This window comes from Rhineura floridana, chromosome 12, assembly GCF_030035675.1.
Source record: "Rhineura floridana isolate rRhiFlo1 chromosome 12, rRhiFlo1.hap2, whole genome shotgun sequence".
Lineage (NCBI taxonomy): Eukaryota > Metazoa > Chordata > Lepidosauria > Squamata > Rhineuridae > Rhineura > Rhineura floridana.
The window spans coordinates 4,823,711-4,839,891 of NC_084491.1; the positions used below are offsets into that span (position 1 = coordinate 4,823,711).

The following is a 16,181-nucleotide window of genomic DNA, read 5'->3' on the forward strand; positions in this document are numbered from 1 at the left end:
ACTGCTTGGGCCAAAGGCCATTGCAGATACAAAGAAAAGGATTAATAGAATTAAAACATAGAGCTATTTACAACAGATATAACATATAAAATGAGAAATCTAAATACTAAAATAAAATTAACAGGGAATTTGATCACTTATATAAAATTAAAATAAGTTATAATGTAAAATCAGAGCATTTAGCAAAAACATTAAATCAAAGCATCCCCCAAAGAGGCGACTGCATTATCAGTGATAAATTTTTCATGAATGTTTGATGCTGCCAAAGTAAAAACTGAAACCCTATAGGTTATAGTGATGTCTGTATCAGACAGGAGGAGAAAAATCTTCTCTTGGACAGAGTTAAAAAGCAGGCAAGACAAAATAAAACCCAGAAATTTAGATCGTGGTTCTGAATACAGTGGACAAAACAGCAAGTAATGAGGCAGGTCTTCGATCTCCAGCGCTCCACATATGCAGAGGAGTATCTACTATTGATCAAAGCTGTTGGCATTGCTTGGAAACGAAGGGCCGTAAAAGCTTGCCTAAGTTTTGAAAACGTAAGCATTGACAAATGGGCAGCTCTTTGATGATCACATTTATAGAGTCTGTACCATTTTGAAAACTTTGAATTAATAGCTTGTCTGTCTAAAAATACACTATGCCTAAAAATAACTTCATAAAGCCTGTCTTTTGACTTTATGTCAGAGAATGTCTCAACCTGGGTAAAGTCACTCTGAAGCAAATTGTGATGTTTTGCTGTCCAAGACCTGCACTTCAGCAACTGAATGTAACACCACTTGGGAAAGAGCCTGGCTGGAGAGTCTCATAAAGTTCTCCAATAGTTAATCAAGGAGCAGTGGGCATGGGCTCTAATAGAGGGAAGACCTACCTCTGCCCGAATCAGAGCTACAGGTGTGCCAGGGGGCAACATTAAAAGTTTCCAAACAAAATTGTTTTGAAGAACCTCTAGTTCGCCTAGCAAAAAATCATCCTACTCCCAAACTGCCACACCATATAAAATTTGGGCAACTACCTTACTCTGGTAAATTTTTAGAGCTAGGCCAACTAAACCACCCCCTGCTGTGCAAAAGAATTTAAGGATGGCCCCAATAGCTCTTAAGGCCATTGCTTTAGTTGCTTCCACATGAGCTTGCCAAGAGAGGTTTTCCTTAACATCAAGGTATTTAAATTCCTTGCATTGCTCAATCTGATGACCGTCAATAAACCATCGAGAAGGGGAGTGTCTCTTTCCAAATACCATCACTTTTGTTTTGGCATAATTGATATTTAACTTTTCTTTTATGCAATAGCCACTAAGCTTAGACAACAACCTTCTTAGGCCTATTCGAGTAAGTGATAATAAAATCATATCATCAGCATACAAAAGAATGGAAATCTTTCTTGACTCTATTGAAGGAGGAAAGAATTCTGAACCAGATAACTTAGGGACTATATCATTTAAATATAAATTAAACAGTGGTGGGGCCAGAAGGCACCCTTGTTTTACACCTTTGGTAGTGGCGGCAATAGGTTCCATTAAAGAACCAAAAATCCCAAGTCTTACTCTAGCAAATGTGTTAGTATAGAGTTCTTTAATCAAGAACAAGAGACGTTTATTGCTAGTAGTGCCGGCCAATTTAAGCCACAACTGGTTTCAATCAAATCAAACGCCAAAGGCCAAATTAGCCTAGTGGTTCCTTCACACTCCAATCAGTAACACAGATAAGACCCCCTGCACTGGTACAGTTTTTGTTAAAAACTTGACACACCTCTTTACCCTGACTTTTGACACTTGAGATTATGTTATAAGAATCCACCCTATTTTTTTAAGATGCTTGCGATTATAAATTTTAAATTGTTTTTAAGGATATATTTTAAACTGTAATCCTTGGGACTTCAGAGTGAAAGGCAGGTAATAAATTAAAATAATAATAATGGATTACACTAGCTGTTTTCCTGGAAAAGAAAAAGCTGCTGCAATTTACTCGCTGAATCCAGAAGCTTTTTGGCATATTGTTGGGAGTGACTCCCACATTTAAATAGAAGCTCACCTCTATGCAATATTTAACATGGCCACATGGAAATACTGTCGACCACATCCTTTTTCCGAAAAGACCTGCTCTTTGAACTTGCACCCCGGGATACTTTTACTGTGAAACCTAGGAAGAGCTACAGTTCTACCTCACAACCAGTTATTAGTTTGCCACCAGCAGATAAACCAAAAATACTAAATAAAACCAAATAATATCAAAGAACGTAACAGCCGACACAGTCCAAATGGGCAGCACTTTAAAGCCTAAAAATATCACGGGGTCAATCAAACACACCAGGATGAATTAAAAATGCTTCCAACACACCAAAAGGAAAGGTCTTAACACTGTAACAGAAGGGCATCATTGAGCAAGACAGACGTCCCCAGACAGAGAGTTCCAGAGACTGGGTGCAACTGCAGAGACAGCCCTTCTTCCCAGCCCCAACCAAACATCCTTCAGAGATTGGTAGGACACCCAACTGAGCCTCCACTGACAATCTTTTTTTTAATAATTTTGCAAAAACATACAGAACAAAAACCCAACAAAACAAAAGGGAAAGAGAGGAATCTGGAGGCACAATAACCCAACGGATTTGGGCAAGTCCAAGTTCAGAACAATCAGTTTGTAAGTCCATAACGCATTAACCAAGCCCTGTTCTCCATGGGGTGCTATATGTTGATGGGTTCCCCTGACAATCTTAACAAATGGGCCGTCTCTTACGGGAGAAGGTGATCCCCAAACAGCGCTTTTATTTGGGTTTAGAAACCCTTTGCAAGCCAGTTGGTTCAAGAAGGAAGTTGCATGCTGCTGATAATCTGGCTCCTGTCCACAACCCGTTTGCTCCATTCTGGATCGGTTAAAGTATCTGGACACTTTACTTGTAAATGAGCACTTAGTCAACAAGCAAGGGTCTGAAGAGGAGTCCTTGCACCTGGGCCTGTTGGGATAGGCCCCTGTTCCCTCCAGTTTTGAAGCCCTCGCTTGTGGCTGTAAGGCATTCTCTCTCCCTCCCCCTCCCACTGCGATGCTGTTTTGCCCCTGAGCTGGAAAACAAGCAGCAAAGCAGCGTGGAAGGCACAGGTAGGAATGTGGGCTTGACTGTCAGAACTGCAATCCTCCTGCTGTTGCCTGTGCCACATGCCCTTCCCAAATGGTGGTTATGAAGACAAAGCAGATGAAATTGTACATAGCCTACACCAGCGTTCCCCAACCTGATACCCTCCAGATGTGCTGTACTACACAGCTTCCATCAGCCCCAGCCAGCATAGTCATATGCCCAAATTCTGGTAAATTGCTATTAGCTTCCAAGGGCAAAGCATGTATGCCCTTCCAAATACAAAATCCTGCTATCAGCAAGCCAGGTGTATTCTGTCTGGCCTCTTCTGAAAGGTGGTCATATTTGTGCGACCTTGAAGCTGTGTTCCCGGTAGAATCAGTTCCCAAACACATCCTATTGACTGTCACACAGATAAGCAGTAGGGTGTGTTGGAAGTGGGGCAAGAGCAACTCTGTTTGGGTTCTTTTGTGTGTATTCTAGAAGGAAGATAGGGTCCTCCAGCTGGCTAGGCTTGCCTACCTTTACCTGTGCTGTTTTCTACCTAACTTCCTTCCGTTGTAGACTGATATGCTCAGGGAAGCTTATCTGCCCTTTTCCTTTGTCGTCTTCTTCGACTGTCCAAGTTGCTCTCTCTCCTGAGCCATGGGCTGAACCAAACACTTAACATAAGAACATAAGAAGAGCCTGCTGGATCAGGCCAGTGGCCCATCTAGTCCAGCATCCTGTTCTCACAGTGGCCAACCAGGTGCCTGGGGGAAGCCCACAAGCAGGACCCGAGTGCAAGAACACTCTCCCCTCCTGAGGCTTCCGGCAACTGGTTTTCAGAAGCATGCTGCCTCTGAGTAGGGTGGCAGAGCACAGCCATCATGGCTAGTAGCCATTGATAGCCCTGTCCTCCATGAATTTGTCTAATCTTCTTTTAAAGCCGTCCAAGCTGGTGGCCATTACTGCATCTTGTGGGAGCAAATTCCATAGTTTAACTATGCGCTGAGTAAAGAAGTACTTCCTTTTGTCTGTCCTGAATCTTCCAACATTCAGCTTCTTTGAATGTCCATGAGTTCTAGTATTATGAGAGAGGGAGAAGAACTTTTCTCTATCCACTTTCTCAATGCCATGCATAATTTTATACACTTCTATCATGTCTCCTCTGACCCGCCTTTTCTCTAAACTAAAAAGCCCCAAATGCTGCAACCTTTCCTCGTAAGGGAGTCGCTCCATCCCCTTGATCATTCTGGTTGCCCTCTTCTGAACGTTTTCCAACTCTATAATATCCTTTTTGAGATGAGGCGACCAGAACTGTACACGGTATTCCAAATGCGGCCGCACCATAGATTTATACAACGGCATTATGATATCGGCTGTTTTATTTTCAATACCTTTCCTAATTATTGCTAGCATGGAATTTGCCTTTTTCACAGCTGCCGCACACTGGGTCGACATTTTCATTGTGCTGTCCACTACACCCCCAAGGTCTCTCTCCTGGTCGGTCACCGCCAGTTCAGACCCCATGAGCGTATATGTGAAATTCAGATTTTTTGCTCCAATATGCATAATTTTACACTTGTTTATATTGAATTGCATTTGCCATTTTTTTGGAGAGGTCTTTTTGGAGCTCTTCGCAATCCCTTTTTGTTTTAACAACCCTGAACAATTTAGTGTCGTCAGCAAACTTGGCTCTTTTGTTTGTATTCCAAAAGGAAGATAGAGTTAGGGTCCTCCAGCTGGCTAGGCTTGCCTACCTTCACCTGTGCTCTTCTCTACCTAACTTCCTTCTGTTGTAAACCGATATGCTCAGGGAACCTTATCTGTTCCTCCTTCATCGTCTTCTTTGCTTTGCTCTCTCTCCTGCGCCATGAGGGCAACACCCAAGTCCGGGCACGGCTCCTCCAACTTAGTTAGTGAGAACTAGGTATGCCTTTCCTATCTACTATGTATTTCTATAAAGTAGATTTTCTTATTTTTACTAAGTCTTAAGTCTCGGTGATTTAAATGCAGGGTAAAAGCCTGCTTCTTTGGTAAATACACACGCTGGCACACACAGCTCAGACCACTGAGGTACTCTGCTCATATTTCCATAACAGGTTGACCATGTGTCCTTTTACAAAGCACAGTCTTTAACTGAAGTCCTCCTCTATTTAAAAGGCTGCCCGCTCCAAGTCTGGTTTAAAGATAAGAAGTGTTTGTTCTTTGTTTACCACGCCAAGCCACAGTACTGGTGTGAATGTAATGTTAAGCCGGCCTTCTTGTTTCTTTGTGGGCAGAGGCTGGGGCAAATTGGGTACAATCCAGCAGCATGCATGTTAAGCCATAGTGTATTTTAAACTTATGTTAATGTTTGCTGTGAAGCAGGCAGGAGTTATGCCGCTTTTAAAAAAAAATCTCTGTGCAACTACAGCTATGAAACAGGGGCTGCAGCTGGTGAGCCATGTAATTATGCATAATTATCACCAGCAATACTTTTCTGCATTTCCTTTCCTTGTGACCTCACTGTTTATAATCCCCTCTCCTACCTAGCCCCATCCTGCAGCTCAGGATTATACGTCATGTATCTGATTGAAGGGATTGCAGTTCAAAAAAGCTGCCTTTCCTTTCTCCCTCCCCACTGCTGCGTACTGAGGATCTTTTATCACTGGAGCGGGGAATCTCATTCAGCTCGTGCCACATTCACTCATGGGCAACCTATGTCAGGCAAGGCCAGAGGCAAAAAGTAGGCAGAGCAACAGATGTTATTCTTACCTTTGTAAAGCGGGCTACATTCTAGCCATGCAAAAGTCGGAGGTTTTTACACACATGCTTACCGCACATCTCTCTGTCTCAGCAAGCAAAAGGCATTCACATTCCAGTGAACAACTTTTCTTTCATTAGAACCATAATTTTCCAAAGCAATGTAGCAACTGCTCAAAAAAGAGCTAAATGCATAAGTAATTTGTTTAATCCATGAAAAATTCAATTGTCTCTCTTGAGTCCAAAGAAAAAATTAGACAATACTTGCTTGCAAACTTGTAGGTAGCCAATCCAAACATTCCTCTAATTCACCAAGGTGCTGGATACTTCAGAGCTGCTTCTACGGAAACAGCTTTAGGATTTGTCCAGACCGGGGTTTACCCTTAAACAACACCAGTTCCAATGCTTCCCTCCTGTGAATTCAGGTTTACCTGACAAGGGGATATTCTGATAAACTGCAGAAAATTGGGCTGCACACTGCTGCACTTGGGGTTGCAGACAATTTGTTTCAGCATTTTTGTGTGGGTGGATCAATTGTCACTTTCTGCTACTCCCCTTTCCATGCCCCCCACTTCTTCCATGCTTTCATCTATTTTCCAACAGTGCTCGTAACTATTTCTGGCATGCACCTGAAGAGGAGAGCATAGCCTTATTTTCTTTTGATCCCTCAGATTTACGCCCCCCTAAAAAAAAAAACCTGCACAAGCAAACCACATTACATTTTTCTACCTGTGGTGCATCAGTTTTGGGCAGATTAAACTAGAACTGTCACTAGAAGCTAAAATGATGAAACTGAGGTTATCATACTTTGGACACATCATGAGAAGACCTGATTCACTAGAAAAGACAATAATGCTGGGAAAACCAGAAGGGAGTAGAAAAAGATGAAGGCCAAACAAGAGATGGATTGATTCCATAAAGGAAGCCACAGATCTAAACTTACAAGATCTGAACAGGGTGGTTCACGACAGATGCTGTTGGAGGTCACTGATTCATGGGGTCACCATAAGTCGTAGTCAGCTTGAAGGCACATAACAAACATGCTGCAGTGTTATATTTTTCTAATTAAGGAGTCAAACAAGTTTAAATTTTACTGGACTGTAAAAGAGGAGAGTTTATTTGTCTTAGTCATAATCTGTTTTGAAAACTTCAGTAGGATGCTTTTCTGGAAGTAAAGCTGCAATGCAATTGACATGAAGGCACATAACAACCACACAAACCATGTTTTCCTCACTGCTCCAGAAGTCCATCATTGCTACCTTCCTTCCTGAGATACTGTCTCCAAACCCTCTCCCCCAAATCGCTCTCTCTGTCCTTGGCCATATGTGCTTGTGTGTGAAAGAAGACCAGAGATGCCCATGTCTCTGCCCGCCCAGCCCTTCTTTGCTCTGGTGAGGGGCTCCTTGGTGGGCTGCTGGTTCTGCACCCAGCAGGGCTGGTGTGACAAACAAATATTTTCATTTCTGAAAGTGCTGTTTTACCAAAACCGGTAAATTGAAAAACATGTATTTATTTGCCCGTCCTTTGGCTTTGGTAGTGGTTTGTTATTGCAATATTCCATGAACAAAACCATTTAAAAAAGTGTGCACCCAGAGGTAAATAAAAATTTGCATGCATGCCAGTAATAGACCTCCAGTTCTCTGAACGTCCAGAGAGCAAGTACTAATTGAATTGAGGGGAGGGGACAACAAGGTGTCGAGGTGGCCCCCGAACTATGGAACGCCCTCCCTGATGAGATACGCCTGGCGCCTTCTTTGTTATCTTTTCGGCGCCAGGTAAAGACCTACCTCTTCGCCCAGGCTTTTTAAAAATTTTAAAAATTTTAAAATTTGAATTTAAAATTGAAAATTTTGAATTATGTTTTATTGTGTATTGTATTTACATCCACTTGTATTTTAACCTGTTTTATTATGCTGTACACCGCCCTGGGAGCTTATTGCTATAGGGTGGTCTAAAAATGTAATTAAATAAATAAATAAATAAATAAACAACACGCAATGCGAATACATCCCAGCAAGCACTGCCCACTCATGTGTTTGGGAAACATCAAGGTCATTTAAATTGAAAGCACTCATGTGTGGATGAACATGAACAAAAGCACACACAGAAAAAACAGAACTGTGTAACACATGTATTAGTACCCTAATGTGTACACAGCCTCACAAACATTATAGCAAGCAACATTATATGCTCTTGTTATAACTTTGTGGGTGGAATTCAGTCATATGCCAGTAAAAGCAAGTTGCATAGTTACAATGAATTTGGTGCTCTTGTGCAAAACAAACCTGTTTCTTTCTCTCTAAATTTGACCTTTTACACTAACAAAAGTGCTGGGAAATGTACTGGAAAGCGTTGGATAACAATTCCTTGACACAATGTCCTATAAACCTCCCCACAAACAAATCCAAATGAATGCTCACGAAATTGCTGGCGTCGTATATCCCCCCTGCAAACTTTGTAAATGCATGTTGTCTAAGAAGTGACCTGAGTCACTGATTTCTGCAAAGCATCTCATCGGGGTGGGTCAGATCATTTCGCAAAACAGGTGGATGGCGAAGAGCTAGGGTGAGGTCCCTAAGCATTTGCTCTGATGCACATATAATAATAATAACAACAACAACAACAACAATAATAATAATTTTATATCCCACCCTTCTTCCCAGATGGAGCCCAGAGCAGCAAGCAAAAACACTAAAAACACTCTAAAACATCATAAAAACAGACTTTAAAACATATTAAATCATCTTTAGATTTTATCTTCATTGTTTTTAGATTTTAATGCCTATGTATTGTATGCCTATGTTGTACGTCGCCCAGAGTGGCTGGACAGCCAGCCAGATGGGCGACTAATAAATTCAATAAATAATAATAAATAATAATTTTAAAATGTTAAAACAAATTTAAAAACATGTTTTTAAAAAGCTTTAAAAACATCTTAAAAAGCAATTTCAACATAGAAGCAGTCTGGGATAAGGTCTCTACTTAAAAGGCTTGTTGAAAGAGGAAGGTCTTCAGGAGGCGCCAAAAAGACAACAGAGACAGCACCTGTCTAATATTTAAGGGAAGAGGATTCCACAGGGCTTTGTACACCAAAACCAGCACCTTGAACTTGGCCTGGTAGCAAACGGGCATCCCTTAAACAGCAGCAACAACCACAACCAGCTCCGTTGCCAGAACGGGCAAGTTTCCCGCAGGCCCTTGGAGGAGAGCTGCGCCTCCTGCCCCCCTGCCGGCCAAGGTCTCTCCCGGACGCCCCATCGGGTCTGCCCTCAGAGCCGCATCACCAACCGGATCGTTACGTCATTTTCCCACCCTGCAGCGGTAGCAGCAGGGCCGGGCCGCCGGGGTCCCTTGCTGTGGAGGCCGTCTGCCAGAGGGGGGCGGTAGGGGCACGGAGGGAGTCGCCCTTTTGTCATCGCCAGGGGGCCAGCTGGCGCCCTCCCTCCACCCCCCCCCCGCGCTGGGTCTTTCATCCTTGATGCTGCAGCGGCTGGATCTCCCCCCGCGCCGGGCGACTCGCTCCCGGGCGCCTTCCTTTCGCGGCGGGCGTGCGGAGCAGCGGCGGGGCAGAGGCGTGGTCAAGGGGCTGCCGGAGCAACGCTGGCAAATCGGGATGCTGCAGGATGGGCGGCCGAGGCCCCGTCGCCGTGCGCCTTTGAGCGGGCGCGGAGAGGAGAGCGCCGGGCACCGCGCCGCAGAGGCAGGCAGGCAGCCCGCGCCGGGAAGATGCTGTGAGCGGTAAGGCAGGCGGCACTGCGGGAAACCGCGTCAGATCTCCTTCGCGCGAACAAGTGGCGTGCCCCGTTTGGTTCCTCTGGTTTGCTTTTGCTGTGCTTTGCAAAGAATTTGGCATGCGCCAGGGACCATGTGAAAGGAAGCCCCCCCCCTCCCGCGCGCCCCATTTTGCAGCAAAAGAAATTCAAAATGTGCTGCGGTGCTGCTGTTTTCGGTGGGTTTATTGCTCTCTGTGCCAGCAGGTACGTGACTTTCAAAGAGCACCGATGACGCTCCTTGAAGGGAAAGGGGAATGCATGTCGGCTTGTGTGTACTCCTGTGCTTGATTTCCATAAAGTGGATTGTCTCGTGTTTTGCCACCGTTTAAAAAGCCCCCCCCCGACGCCCGTGCGTTGCTGCAACATGGCAACAGATTGGGCAGAGTTAGCTGCTGCTCGTCGTTCCTAAAGTATCTGCCTATGTGCACCTATCTGTGCATTAATCCCTATAGAACAATCTTCTGATCTGGTTAAGATGCCACAGAGACGGTGTGGCGTTTGATCTCTGGGGATGCCTCTGGTTTCCTAGGCAGCGGTTCCTTCACAGAGACTTGGCACCAGAGGTGGGTCTCTTCTCCCAACACTTTGAAGTGGCTGGAGATGCTACGAAGTGTAACGTGGTGGCAGCCCAAAGATCTGTCACCGCTTTGTGTCTGCAGAGCCTTGACGCGCCTTGTGTGTGGCTGGGAAGCAGGACTCCGTGGGCACACCTAACCTGGGCCGGGCCTCAGCTCTGCTGAATATTCATCCCTTTCTTTTGTCTTCCTCCTCTCAAAGCAACATCTCCTCCCTGCTGCCTGCTGCCCCCCCCCCCCGCTTCTCCTCTTCTAGAGGTCTGATGAGTCACAGTCCTTGCTAGCTAATCGGAGCATGCTCACAAGGGTTGGTGATTATTTTTTTTTAGCGCCCCTGAGCTTTGCGTTCAAAACAAACCAATTCTTCCCTAGGGCAGTTGCACTTGACTCCACTACCAGGGCTATTGTTGCTATAGCTGTTGTTTACTATCCATGGTCATCAGTGTTCAAATTACAGAGTTGTTACCCCCCCCTCGAATTCTGTGATGAGCCCCCTTGCTTCCTGTTTCAGTATGCCCTGGGGGACATACTTTAATCTCCTCCCTCTGTGTTTCAGGGTCCCTCATCCCCCCACACCCTGGATCTTTCCAACCTGTGGTTCTGTGCCTGGCTGAGGGGGGCTATCTTGCATTCCTTTGTTGACTCAGGCTGTCTACATCCACTCATGGGGGCGAGGGGGGGCAGGGAGAGGTGGGCTGGCTGTCTTTCTTAGCTACTCTTTCCAGAAGGTTATGGGAGCAGCATGGTTTTAGTAACATTGACAATAATCACCGGGGTGTGTGTGTTGTGGATTTCAATAAAGCTACTCCAACCTTCCTCTCCTCCATAATTTCAGCATTGATCCTCCTCTCTCTCTATAGCACCATGGCGCTTCACAGAGCAATCAAAGAAAAAAAGGGGGGTAAAGGGGAGACCTCTGCCCCAAAGAGCATACAGTCTAAGGGCCAAACTAGACATGACACCAAACACAGCTTTCATCAACCTGGTGCCCTCCAGATGTTTTGGCATGTAACTCCCATTGTGTGTGCTGGCTGCAGCTGATGGGAGTTGTAGTCCAAAACATCTGATGAGCCACATCCACACCATACATTTAAAGCACTCTTATTCCACTTTAAGAACTCCTCCCCCCCCCCGAATCCTGGAAGGTTAAGGGAGCTAAGAGTTGTTAAGAGACCCTTAACAAGTTACAGTTCCTCAGATTCTTTGTGGGAAAGCCATGACTTTTCCAGTGGGATGAGAGTGCTTTAAGTGCATGATGAGGAGTTGGCCAAAGTTGGGGAAGGCTCTGCCAAATGCGTCACTTCCAAGTGTGTCACTTCCAAGTGCGTCAATGTTTTGTAACTATAAATTGCTGTAGGTGGGCCTGATTTCCTTCACAGGGTGAGTAGACGTAACCCTTTCTGGCCCCCACTACATTTCTTGTTCTCTGAGTCTGGTCCTGTATCTTTAAGAGAAGAGAAAGTCAGCCAAAAGTGCAGGTGTTCTTGCAACCCTGTAATGGGAAAAACCACAAGGTGGAATTCTCCCTCCCCCCTGCACAACTTTTAAAGATACAGAAGTCCTCTTTGTTGCCAGGCCCAGCCTCCCAGAAGTCTTCTGTATCTTTAAAAGTTGTGCAGGGGGAAGGGAGAATTCCATCTTGTGGTTTTTCCCATTACAGTGTTGCAAGAACACCTGCACTTTTGGCTGACTTTCTCTTCTCCTAAAGATACAGGATCAGTCTCAGGCCCCGAACCTGGCAACCCTAATTGGCACCAATGAGAGTCCCCCCCCCTTGCAGGCTAATAGCAACATTAGGGAGATGGTTTTCATGGTGGGTGTGGTATCACTGCTCCTTCCTGCATGCACAATTGGGGTGGTGGGGTGGGAAAGAGGCGCTCGCAGGAGCTGCTTATAGTTGTAAAAAGGGACATGGCCCTTGAACCATTTAGCATCATGCCTAGTTAAGCCCAAATTTTTGACAGTGAGTGCAGGCAACAGTGAGGAGAGAGAGGTAGAGGCGAAGATAACCCTCCACAGAATGTGAGCCCGTGCTGTTGCATGCACAACCCCTGGGCCTGTCTCTCTTGTGCATGAAGACGGAAGGGTGCGACCAAAGCCGCAGCAGAGAAGAGGGGCAGGGTTGTTGCATCTCTGGGCTTGGCCAGAAGTCCCAGGGTTTTAGCCTCCATCTCAGGGTCTCCAGGAAGAGCAGTTGAAGCTCAGGGAAAAGAGCCAGAAGAAAGGACTCCTTCTAAAGCTCAGACTGCCCCTTACCCATCCTCCCCACCCAGCTCTTCCAGCGTCAGGATGATTTTCTGGAAGAGAGTGACTGAGTGGTAGGATGGAGGGTGAGGTATGTTGCCATCTGGAGCTTGGGAGGGAAAGATAAATATATATATATTGTCTTGCTGATCTTAAGGGATTTTTATGACATATTTATGGTGTCTTTTTATTTGTTGGTGTGGCTTACCCTGAGATCACTTGCGCTGTGGACATACTAGTCGCCTCCAGCAAAGCTTTTCCATTCGCCATACTTTGGACGATGCCAGTCAGCTGCAAAATCTCTTGAAGCTGAATAGTTTAGAAAATGCACTGGAGCTGATCTGAGGAGGTTTTAAGTGTAAAAGGGGGGGTTGATTAGCATTGCATGCGCCCATTTTCGGAACAGAGAGGTGGAGAACTGGCAGAACAGGGAGCGGGTTTCTACCCTTGCTTTTGAAAGGCAGAGTATAAATTTTGCACATAATTTTTTAAAACAACAACATCACTTTATTACTGTCCACTTCTTCAAAAATGAGGGCAGGACAGCCCTACAGAGCAACTGAAGAGCCAGTATGGTGTAGTGGCTTAGAGTGTTGGACTAGGACCTGGGAGACCTGGGTTCAAATTCCCACACAGCCAGGAAGTTCACTGGGTGACCTTGGGCCAGTCACTATCTCTCTCAACCTAAGCTACCTCACAGGATTGTTCACAGAATCAAGGAGTCGTGGAGTTGGAAGGGACCTATAAGGCCATCGAGTCCAACCCCCTGCTCAATGCAGATTAAAGCATACCCGACAGGTGGCTGTCCATCAGGGGAGAACCATGTGCCCCACTTTGAGCTCTGTGGAGGAAAGGTGGGAGAGAAATGTAATAATGTGTGATGTATACACTTGCTAAGTAACTTTGAGACTTTTTCTTTTGTATAAAGCACTAAGAAATGTAATAATAATAATAATAATAATAATAATAATAATAAATCAATGAAACCCATCCTATGGCAGCTGAGAAGAACCTTCAGCCGTGTGTCCAGAGGTTGCAACTAGTATGGAATGTGACCCCTTGGTTGGTACATGGGGCAGCCCGACATGTCATTAGTCCTGAAAGGGCTGCACTGGCTGCCATTGAGCATCGGGCCCCAGTTCAAGGTGTCAGTACGGCTTGGCTTGGGACCCAAGTACTGAAAAGAGCACCTCCCCCAGTGTTGAGCCCTACAATCAGTGGGGCAGGGGCTTTTAGTGGTGCTGCCCCCCAGGTACTGCCCAGTTGGCATTGACCCATGACTGAGCAGTTCCCATTGGTGGGGTGCCCTCCCTTGTGAGGGACTTCTGCTCCCTCATTTTCACCATTGAGAAGGGACTCTAAACCATTCATGGTGGCCCAGGAATTTGGTGGCTGAAAGGGTCTGTTCCTCCTAGCAACATAGAAATTATTAGGATATGCAACTGTTTATAGATGTCCTTAATTTTTTTTTTTAAAAAATTAGATATTCTTGATTGTTTTTAAATGCTTCACATAAGTTTTAAAATTTATTTTGCATTGTATGGTTTTACTACTTTGTTATTTAATGCCCTGGGCTCTTGCGGCAGGGAGGGCAGGATACAAGTTTAATAAACAATTGGGGAAGGCAGGAATCAGTCTGTCAGATCATTAAAGATCGTTTGGCCTGGTTTTCATCTGTGAAACGTGTGCTATCTTCACCATTTCCCAGTGAAGCCATGGACTTGTGCAGGAGAACTTCATGGGAAAACAGTTGACATCACAACCACTTCTCTATTCACCTAGACCTCTTCTACCTGGTGGTTTAATAGCTCTCTTGAAATTTCCAAGAACAGCCTTCCCCAACCCGTTGCCCTCTAGATATTTTAGACTACAAGTCCTATCAGGCGTATGATGCTGATGGAAGAAGCATGGCTGTGCTGGCTTAGGCTGATAGGAATTGCAGTCCAAAACATCTTGAAGGCACCAGGCTGGGGAAAGCTAGGCAAGAATATCTTCCTAGCATCCCTCACCCATCCAAGTTGGTTCTGATTTGCATCTGGTATGCATAGATGGTTGCTTACTAGACTATTTCCTCTTTTGTCTCTTTTCACTTGTCACTTCTCACTGAATAAATCATTTATTTATCTTGAGAAGCTCTTCCTAATTACAAGTATCTCCTTGCTGTTATAGACTTTATGTTCCAGTACTCTACATGGTTTGGAAAAGCTACATCTCTGTTTCCATGGTTATGTTCAGTGTTAAATTCTAGTTGTATGTTCAGTGTTAAATTCTAGTTGATCCGAGAATGCAACAGACCATTTTCCAGACCTCGTGGATGTGTCTCTAGCTGCCGCTGCCGCTTTTAAGGTGTGGTTTCTTTTTCTAACAGATGCAGTTGCACGAACATTATTACCAAATAGCGGAAAGAGAACTAAGTAGGGACGGGTGAATCCTCCAAGGTTCTGTTCAGAATGATTTGAGATTGTTCACGCATTCTAGGGAAAAAAACCCAGGAAACCCCAGGAAAATTTCCCAAGTCAATGCAAGGATTCAGAAAGATGTTACCCTGCCACCTCCAAACATACCCTTCCCTTCCCTGTCATTGACAGTGGAAGGGATTTAATCCAGAGATATAGGTTTTCTGGGAAATTGCTGCTCTGGACTCCTACTGGGAGGAAGGGGGGATAGAAATCTAATAAATAAATAAACATTTTCCTCTGCAAATTAAGGTAATTTGCATTGGAAAAATTTCAGCTTGCAGCAGCAAATTTTCTAATTTCCTAGAGCAAAACTGTGGCCCACAGATCACAGATCAGGCTTCATTTAGGTGGCCCACAGCAGGTCTGTGAAGAACAAGCTGAATGCTAAAGAATTCTATGGAGTGCACATTGTAACACCACAAAATACAGGAACTAAAAGAAGCAACAAAAAAACCCAATTCAAAACCATCCTGCATCTAGCCGCCCTTGTATCTTTCCAACTGCCAGAAGAGGCAGAAGAATGCTCCACCAAGACCACAGCAATTTTCAAGATGAGAAAATAGAGCAAGGGTGGGTAACCAGGTGGTTCAGAGGCTGAAAGTGGCCCCCAGGCCTCCCTGTGGCCCGTGGGCCTCTCCCCTGTTCTCAGGCCACAGACCCCACTGTGGACCAGTAGTGTCGTGGCAAATTCAGAAGTGCAGGGTCCCTTCTTGATAGTCACAGCCACACCCCTCCCTCTTTTTTTGCTCCTGGGTTGAGAATGATATTCTTGTTAATGCCTTCTCGCACAAAAACAGATGTCCCTAGGAGCCAATAAGCATGAAATAGGAGAGTGTTAGCTACTGAAAAGAGTCTTCTCAGTGGGTGGCTCACCTCCTTTCATTCCGATTGGCTCCAATCAGCAGGAAAAGACAATGAAGCATGTTAGGAGACTCTTCTCAGTGGCTAAAGCACTCCCAACTGCAGGAAAGTGCTTCAAAATTCCTTGATGGGAAGTTAATTTTTTTTTCTTGAATCAGAAATGTTACTGTTGTTAGAGTTTAAAAGAAAGGTAACGTGTATGGGGTTCACTTGGAAAGTGGGTATGGGTGGAAAAGCGGCTAATTTTCTTTCAGGGGATTTTTGGAGTTAATTGGTTATCAGTCCCACAAAAGTAACAGATACTGCTTATACCAGTTGCTAGAAACTGCAGCAGGGAAGAGTGTTCTTGCACTCATGTCCCGTTTGCGGGCTTCCTGCAGGCATATGGTTGGTCACTGTGAGAAAAGGATGATCGACTGGATGGGCCATTGGCCTGATCCTGCAGGGTCTTCTTATTTTCTTAGTGTGAGCAT

The 16,181-nt window shown here is 44.9% G+C and overlaps 1 protein-coding gene across 2 annotated transcripts in view; it reads left to right on the forward strand.

The window, feature by feature from the left end:
• Window positions 1-9,284: 9,284 nt before the first annotated feature.
• Window positions 9,285-16,181, forward strand: part of ADD2 (adducin 2) — a 93,171-nt gene continuing 86,274 nt past the window's right edge. For both annotated transcript variants that reach the window (XM_061592308.1, XM_061592306.1), the window contains exon 1: window positions 9,285-9,534. The gene's annotated coding sequence lies outside the window, so the exon portion shown is untranslated. The remainder of the gene's footprint in view (window positions 9,535-16,181) is intronic.